The sequence below is a fragment of the Eptesicus fuscus genome, chromosome 16 (assembly GCF_027574615.1).
Source record: "Eptesicus fuscus isolate TK198812 chromosome 16, DD_ASM_mEF_20220401, whole genome shotgun sequence".
Classification (NCBI taxonomy): domain Eukaryota; kingdom Metazoa; phylum Chordata; class Mammalia; order Chiroptera; family Vespertilionidae; genus Eptesicus; species Eptesicus fuscus.
In genome coordinates, this window is record NC_072488.1 from 51650974 (window position 1) to 51658789 (window position 7816).

The 7816-nt window shown below is 38.9% G+C and overlaps 1 non-coding gene across 1 annotated transcript; it reads right to left on the reverse strand.

The window, feature by feature from the left end:
• Positions 1 to 6042: 6042 nt before the first annotated feature.
• On the reverse strand, positions 6043 to 6245 carry LOC129151964 (small nucleolar RNA SNORA74). The gene has a single exon (XR_008558671.1). It is a non-coding gene; the product is annotated as a small nucleolar RNA SNORA74 (small nucleolar RNA).
• Positions 6246 to 7816: the final 1571 nt, after the last annotated feature.

A 7816-nucleotide genomic window follows, 5' to 3' on the forward strand; every position in this document is an offset into this window, starting at 1 on the left:
TTTAGTTTATATTTTGTATGGTGTTAGAAGGTGGTCTAATTTCTTCTTCTTTTTTTTTTTTTTTTTGCAATATATCTGTTGAATTTCCCCATCACTTATTAAATAGACTAGCTTTACTCCATTGTATGTGCTTGTGTCCTTTGTCAAATATTAACCAAAAAGCATGGGTTTATTTTGGGGTCTTCTATTCTGTTCCATTGATCTATATGTGTATTTTTTTTTGCCAGTACCAGGCTGTTTTGATTATTATGGCCTGTAGTTAATTTGATATCAGGTAGTGTGATTCCTCCAACTTTGTTCTTCTTTTCCCAGATTGCTGTGGCTATTCAGGATCTTTTGTGGTTCCATATACATTTTTGGAATATTTGTTATAGTTCTGTGAAGTATGCCATTGGAATATTGATAGGAATTGCATTGGGACTGTAGATTCCTTTAGGTAGGCTGAACATTTTAATGATGTTAATTCTTTCTATCCATGAACACAGTCTGTGCATCAGCTTATTTGTATCTTCATCACTTCATTTATTCAGTGTCTTATAATTTTCTGAGTACAGGTCTTTTGGTTCCTGGCTTACAATTATTCCTAGGTGCTTTGTTTTATTTTATTTTTATAGGATCCACAATGTCTCTCTTCTTCTTTTTTTAAATCCTCACTTGAGGATATGCTATTGTTTATTTGAGAGAGTTGAGAGAGGAGGGAAAGAGAGAGAGAGAGAGAGAGAGAGAGAGAGAGAGAGAGAGAGAGAGATCAGTTGCCTTCCAAACACACCCTGACAAGGATTGGAACCCACAACCTAGGTATGCGCTCTGACCAGGAATTGATCCTATGACCATTTGGCATACAGGATCATGCTCCAGTCAATTAAGCCACACAGACAGGGCCTTAGGTGTTTTTTTGTTTTTTGTTTCTTTTGTTTTTTTTTAATGCAATTTTAACTGGAATTGTCCTCTTAGTTTCCATTTCTGATAGTTTATTATTGGTGTATAGAAATGTAACTGCTTTCTCAATATTTACTTTGCATCCTACTACTTTACTGAATCTATCAATTCTATTAGTGGTTTTTTTGTTTTGTTTTTTGGTGGAATCTTTAGGGTTCTTTATATACAGTATAATGTCATCTGCAAATAATGAGTTTTTCTTCCTCCTTTCCAATTTGGTTGTTTTTTATTTTTTCTTCTCGCCTGACTGCTGTGGCTAGGATTTCCAGTACTATGTTGAATAAGAGTGGTGAAAACAGACATTCCTATTTGTATCTGATCAGAAGAGAAATTCTTTTAGTTTTTCTGGTTGAGAATTATGTTGGGTGTGGGTTATATATAGCTTTTATTATGTTGAGGTATGTTCACTCTATTCTAGGACTTCACTGAGAGCTTTTATAATAAATGGATGCTGAACTTTATCAAATGCTTTTTCTGTATCTGTTGATATGTACAGGTGGTTTTTATCCTTCATTTTGTTTATATAGTGCATCATGTTTATTGATCTGTGGATATTGTACCAATCTTGCATCTCTGGAATAAAGCCCACTTGATCATAGTGTATGGCCTTTTTAATGTATTGCTGCATTCAGTTTGCTAATATTTTTGAGGATTTTAGCATCTATGTTCATCAGGGATTTTGACATGAACTTTTCTTTTCTTGTAGTGTCTTTATCTGATTTTGAAATAATGCTGACCTTATACATGAGCTTGGGAGTCTTCCCTAGTCTTGAATATTTTGGGATAATTTGAGGACAGGTATTAGTTCTTTGAAAGTTTGGTAAAATTCACCTGTAATGCCATCTGGTCCAACACTTTTGTTTGTTGGGAATTTTTGTAATACTGCTTCGGTTTCATGAGTTGTAATAGGTCTATTCAGATCTTCTTCTTCCTGATTGCATTTTGAAAGATTGTATATTTCTAGGAATTCATCCATTTTCTTCAGATTGTCCAATGTGTTGGCATATAGTTGCTTGTAATGTTATCTTACAATCATTGTATTTCTGTTGAGTCAGTTGTTATTTCTCCTCTTTGATTTCTGATTTTATTAACAGGGGTCTTCACTTTTTTTTTTTTTCCTTGATGAGTCTGGATAAAGGTTTGTCAATCATGTATTTTTGTTTTTTGATTGCTTTTTTGTTGCTGTTAATCATCACCAGAGGACATCTTTTTCCATTGAATTTTTTAGAATGGAAGGGACGGAAAGAGAGGAGGAGGAAGAGGATAGATAGATGATAGATAGATAGATAGATAGATAGATAGATAGATAGATAGATAGATAGATAGATGATAAATTGGTTTCCTCCCTCCTGTGAGAGAGACTCTTCAATTGGTTCCTTCCTGCACATGCCCAAGTAGTGTCAGGGATTGAACCTGCAAGCCAAGTACATGCCGTTGACCAGGAAATAGAACCCGTAACCCTTTGGTGTGTGGACCCTCTAACCACTGAACAACTTTAGCTTCATTGATCTTTTGTATTTTTTTAGACTCTATTTTATTTATTTTTGCTCTGATCTTCATTATTTCCTTTGTTCTCATTTTGACCTGTTTGTTTTTATCTTTTCTAGTTCCTCTAAGTGTAAAGTTAGATTATTTATTTGAGATTTTTCTTGTTTTTGAGGTAGGCCTGTAATGTTTTGAAATTTTCTTCTTAGAACTACTTTTGCTGTGTCCAATAGATTTTGGGTTTTTATGGTCCCATTTTCATTTGTTTCAAGTTAACTTTTGATTTCTTTTTTGATCTCATTGTTAACCCATTCATCAGTTACATGTTATTTAGTCTTTGTGTGTTTTACATTTTCTTCTTTTTTTATCTTATAAATAATAACCTTTATTATGGCAAAATGTATATAACATAAGATTTACAATTTTAACCACATTTAAGTATACAATTCATTTGTATTAAATACATTGATGTTGTGGAACTATCACCAGTATCCATCTCCCGAATTGTTTGTTTTTCTTCTCATTTTTTCTCTTTTCTTCTTTGTTGGATTGGGGAGACATGTTTTAGGTGTGTACAATTCTATAATATGTCACCTGTATACCAGTTTTTTTCTTCTGATTGATTTCTAGTTTTACGTCATTATGGTTAGAGAACATTCTTGATATGATTTCAATCTTCTTACATTTATTCAGACTTGTTTTGTGTTCTAACATGTGGTCTATCCTAGAAAATATTCCATGTGCATTTGAAAAGAATGTATATTCTGCTGCTTTGCAGTGAAATGCTCTGCAGATACCAATTAAATCTACCTGATCTAGTATGCCATTTAAGGTCACTATTTCCTTTTAGTTTTTCTGTCTGGCATATATATCCATTGATGTCAATGGGGTATTAGGATCCCCTACTATGCCTGTATTGCTGTCAATCTCTCCCTTTATGTCCATCAAAATTTGCTTTATATATTTAGGTGCTCCTATGTTGGGTACATGAATGTTTACAGGGGTTATATCCTCTTGCTGGATTGCTCCCTTTATCATTATGTAGGGTCCTTCTTTGTCTCTTAAGATAGTCTTTGTTTTAAATCTGTTTTGTCACATATAGGTATTGCTTCCCCAGCTTTTTTTTTTTTTTTTTTTAATTCTCATTTGCAAGAAATATATTTTATCTCCCCTTTACCTTTAGTCTGTATATTCCATTCTGAGGTAGGTCTTGTTTTCCTATCCATTCAGCTACTATGTTTTTTAATTGGAATATTGGAGCCATTTACATTTAAAATGACTATTGATTGGTATGTATATTTTGCCATTCTATTCTTTTAACTATATTCCTATTTTTTCCTCTTCTTCTTGATCATTTAACAGTTCTTGTAATACTGGTTTGATGATAATTAATTTCTTTAGCTTTTGGTTTTCTTAGGAAGCTCTTTATTTCTCTGTCAATTTCAAATGATAGCTTGCTTGCTAGAGTAGTCTTGGCTGTAGTTCCTTGCTTTACATAACTTTGAATATTTTGTGCCAATTCCTTCTAGCCTCAAATATTTCTCTTGAAAAATTAGCTGACAGTCTTATGAGAGCTCCCTTGTAGGTAACTAAGTACCTTTCTCTTGCTGCTTTTAAGATTTTCTCTTTGTTTTTAATCTTTTCCATTTTAATTATGATGTGTTTTGGTGTGAGCCTTTTTGAGTTCATCTTGTTTTGGACTCTCTGTGCTTCTTGAACTTGTCTTTTTCCTCACCAGGTTAGGGAATTTTCTGTCATTATTTATTTTCATAGGTTCTCCATCTCTTGCTTTTTCTTTTTTCTTTTACTTTGTTGATGCATTGCATGTTCTTAGGATTCATTTTGTCCCAAAGATCCCTTAAACAGTCCTCATTTGTAATTATTTTCTTTTTGCTGCTCTGATTGTCTTCTACTCCCCTATCTTAAAATCACTGATCTTCTGCTTTATCCAATTGCCTATTTCTTCTAGTGTATTCTTCATTTCAGACATTGTATCCTTTATTTTTAACTTTTAAATATGGCTTATATGTTCTTTTACATGCTTACCATCTCTTTATTGAAGTTCTCACTGATTTCATCCATTCTTCCCTTAAGTTCCTTTAGAATCCTTATAACCATTTTTTTTTAATGCTGTATGTGTTGTTGCTTGCCTCTACTTCATTTAGTTTTTCTGTTTTTGTTTTTGAAGGTGTCTTCTGTACTTTAATTTGGGGCATATTTCTTTGTTTACCAATTTGGCTGTCTCTGTGTATTTGTTTCTATGTATTAGACTATTAGACACCCAATCTGCGTTGTGTGGCTTTATGTAGTAGGTGTCCTGTGGGATCTAGTGGCACAGAATTCTTTTTTTCAGAGCTGAGTGTTATAGGAATCTCCCTTGTGTGTGTTATGTGGGCCGTCCTGTTGTGTTGAGTCTACATTGCTATAGTTTATTCATGGTTGACCTTCAGGCTGGCTGATTGTGAGGATCAACCCTGATCTCTCATTGTAAGAGCTGCTGTTCAGGTGCTGACCACATGGAGCAGAATTTGTCTGATCGTGTCCTGGTGCCTGCCAAGCTCTCTCTTTGGACATGCTGCATATTAAGCTAATGGGATCATGCTCTGATGTCATCTAAAGTTGGCCACTGTGTGTTGGTCCTGGAAGGGACTCTGGTGCTGGCCGATTTCAGATGCTTCCTGTGACTGGCCCTGGACATTCTATTTGGAGCTTCAAAGCAATTCGCAGTTTGTGGCTGCCTCTGCTGGGTCAGAGTGAGTTCAGGAAGGTCCAAGCAGTGCACCAAAGCTGACTTTTACCTGCACTGGGACTGAGGGAAGGTCAGCAAAGTCCCAAGTCACCCCTGAGATCTGCTTCTGCTTGCCTCCATCTGCCATGTGCTTGTTAAGCTCAGTCACTGAAAAAGCTTCTGGAGGTATTCAAGTAACATGAGGTGACTTCTCAGTGAGTTCCCAGGTAGAGTGAGTGGTGTTCACCAGATTGATGCAGGTTCAAACTTCTAGTCTGTGCTGGGTTTGAGGCCACTCAGCAAAGGTTCCAGGGTATACCAGGCCTAGCTTCCATCTACTGGGTCCTCACACACCTTTGAGAAGGTTACAAAAGACCCAGGACTGGCTTTCTTTGTAAGAGTAGAAGTAAAATGTCAAAACAAGCTACTTCCTAGGATCTAAGATTTCTTGGATGCATAAGTCTGAGATCAGCTATGTGAGCTCAAGTGCTTTGCCGAGGGTCTGTGCGTTGTCCGAGGCCATGAAGCTGCTTCTTGTTGTGGGTGATTCATGGTCCCATGGGCTGCAGAGGGGAAGTGAGATGGTGATGGTGTCCTGCAGCTCTGATCCCATCACTGTGTCAGAAAAAGTTTAGTCATCTGGTATACCTGATCCTCACAGATGCGACCCTCCATTTCCATCCTAAGATAACTGCAGCTCTCTTCAGATGTCTGACCAAATGCATGGTCACTGGCAGCCTGTGCAGAACCATCCCTGCCTTCTTTCCTCAAGGCTGGGTGAGCCAGGCTGGCTGGGGTGCAGGAAAGGGCAGATAAAGGGCCCTTGGGTGGGTTGAAATGCTATTAGAACCATTAAGGCTTAATTTTTTTATTTTATTTTTTTTGGTGTGTGTGTATGCTCCCACACTACAACTAAACAGCCAAAGTAATGTTTAGTTCGCTCTCAAGGAAGCACAGTTCAGCCTTGCACCAGTGCAACATGCCATCTGAGCAGTGAAGGGGGCAACTAGAGGAAAAAGATAGGACATTCCTCTCCCAGCAGGGTAACACCATCACAGGCATGATTTGGTCTGTAGAGCTGACCACTGCTGGAGCACTTAAGGCTTTTAGGCACAGAGTGAAATGATCTGATTTATATTTTTTAAAGATCACTCTGATTTGCAATGTTATTTTTATTAAATTTTTTTTTTAATTTAATTTTTTTTTCAATTAGAGTTGACATTTAATATTAGTTTCAAGTGTAGAAAATAGTGGTTAGACATTTATATAACACTAGAGGCCCGATGCATGAAACTCATGCAAGAGTAGACCTTCTTTCCCCCAGATGCCGGCACTGGCTTCCCTCTGTCACCTGGGACTCAGGTTTCCCTCCGGCTACTGGCAGGCACCCAGTAACCGGGCTTCCCTTGTAGTCCCAACTTTGTCCGGAAGGTCATCTGAAAGGACATCTGGTCTAATTAGCATAGTATGCTTTTATTATCATAGATATAAAGTGATCCCCTGATAAGTCTAGCATGGGGTCCCTTTTAAAAGGTATTAATCCTATTATGAGGGCTCCACCCTCATAACCTAATCAACACCAAAAGGCCCCACCTTTTCTTTATTTTTAATCAAATTTATTTTGGTGACATCTATATAAATAAAAGCCTAAGCAACAGGCCAACCTGGCTGGTAGCTATGATGCACACTGACCACCAGGGGGCAGATGCTCAACACAGAAGCTAGAGTGACACCAACTTTGCAGAGTACCCTCTATCACTCTGGAATACCTTGTGGGATGTTGGATTGCCAGTTTTGACCTGATTCCTGCAGGCCAGGCTGAGGGACCGCAAAAGTGCATGAATCGGTGCACCAGGCCTCTAGTTTATTAATAAAATTGCATAGGTCAGGTGTAAAATTCTATAGTGCATCATCTGTATATTGTATTGTGTGTTCACAACCTCTAAGTTAAGTCTCCTTCCATCACCATTTATCCCCCTTATGCCCTCTTTTCCCTTCCTCACCCCTCATCCCCCCACCCTCCCACCCTCCACTCCCCACTTCCACCCCCACCCCCCTCCCCCTGCTTGTGATTTGACATTTGAAATGATATTTGAGATGTGTCTTGAGGGCTCAGGTAGGATTCAGACAGATGAAGAGGGTGAGAATGTGCTTCAGGTACAGAGAGTGGGCACACAACCTGGAGGCAGGAGAGATGAAGACTGGAAAGACCAGAGCATATGCCCCTCAGGTGCCTGTGAGTGAGGGGCCAGGGTAGGGAAACAGAAGACCCTCGATGGAGGGAAAAGGCAGAGGGGAAAGGGGACCAACCACAGAGTGGTAAGGCAGGGGGCTCTCAATTGGAAGACAGGGCAGGGGGACAGGGGACCACGGGAGGGGTCAGTGGACAGATGGGAGATGAGACCCTGTGAAGGGGACAGGAAAAAGAAAAATTGGGAATGCCCATGTCCCAGAGGACCGTCCATGGAGGGGCATGAAAGGGGGAAAGGGGACCCTCCATGGCAGTGAATGGACAGGGATAAAAGGAATCCCCTTTGAGGAGCCAGGGGAGGGGGAGGAGCAACCCTCCATGGAGTGGAGACAGAATACCCTCAATGGAGAGGACTGGGAGGAGGGAAAGATGATCCTCCATGAAGGGGAATGGGCAGGGGGATAAGGAACCCC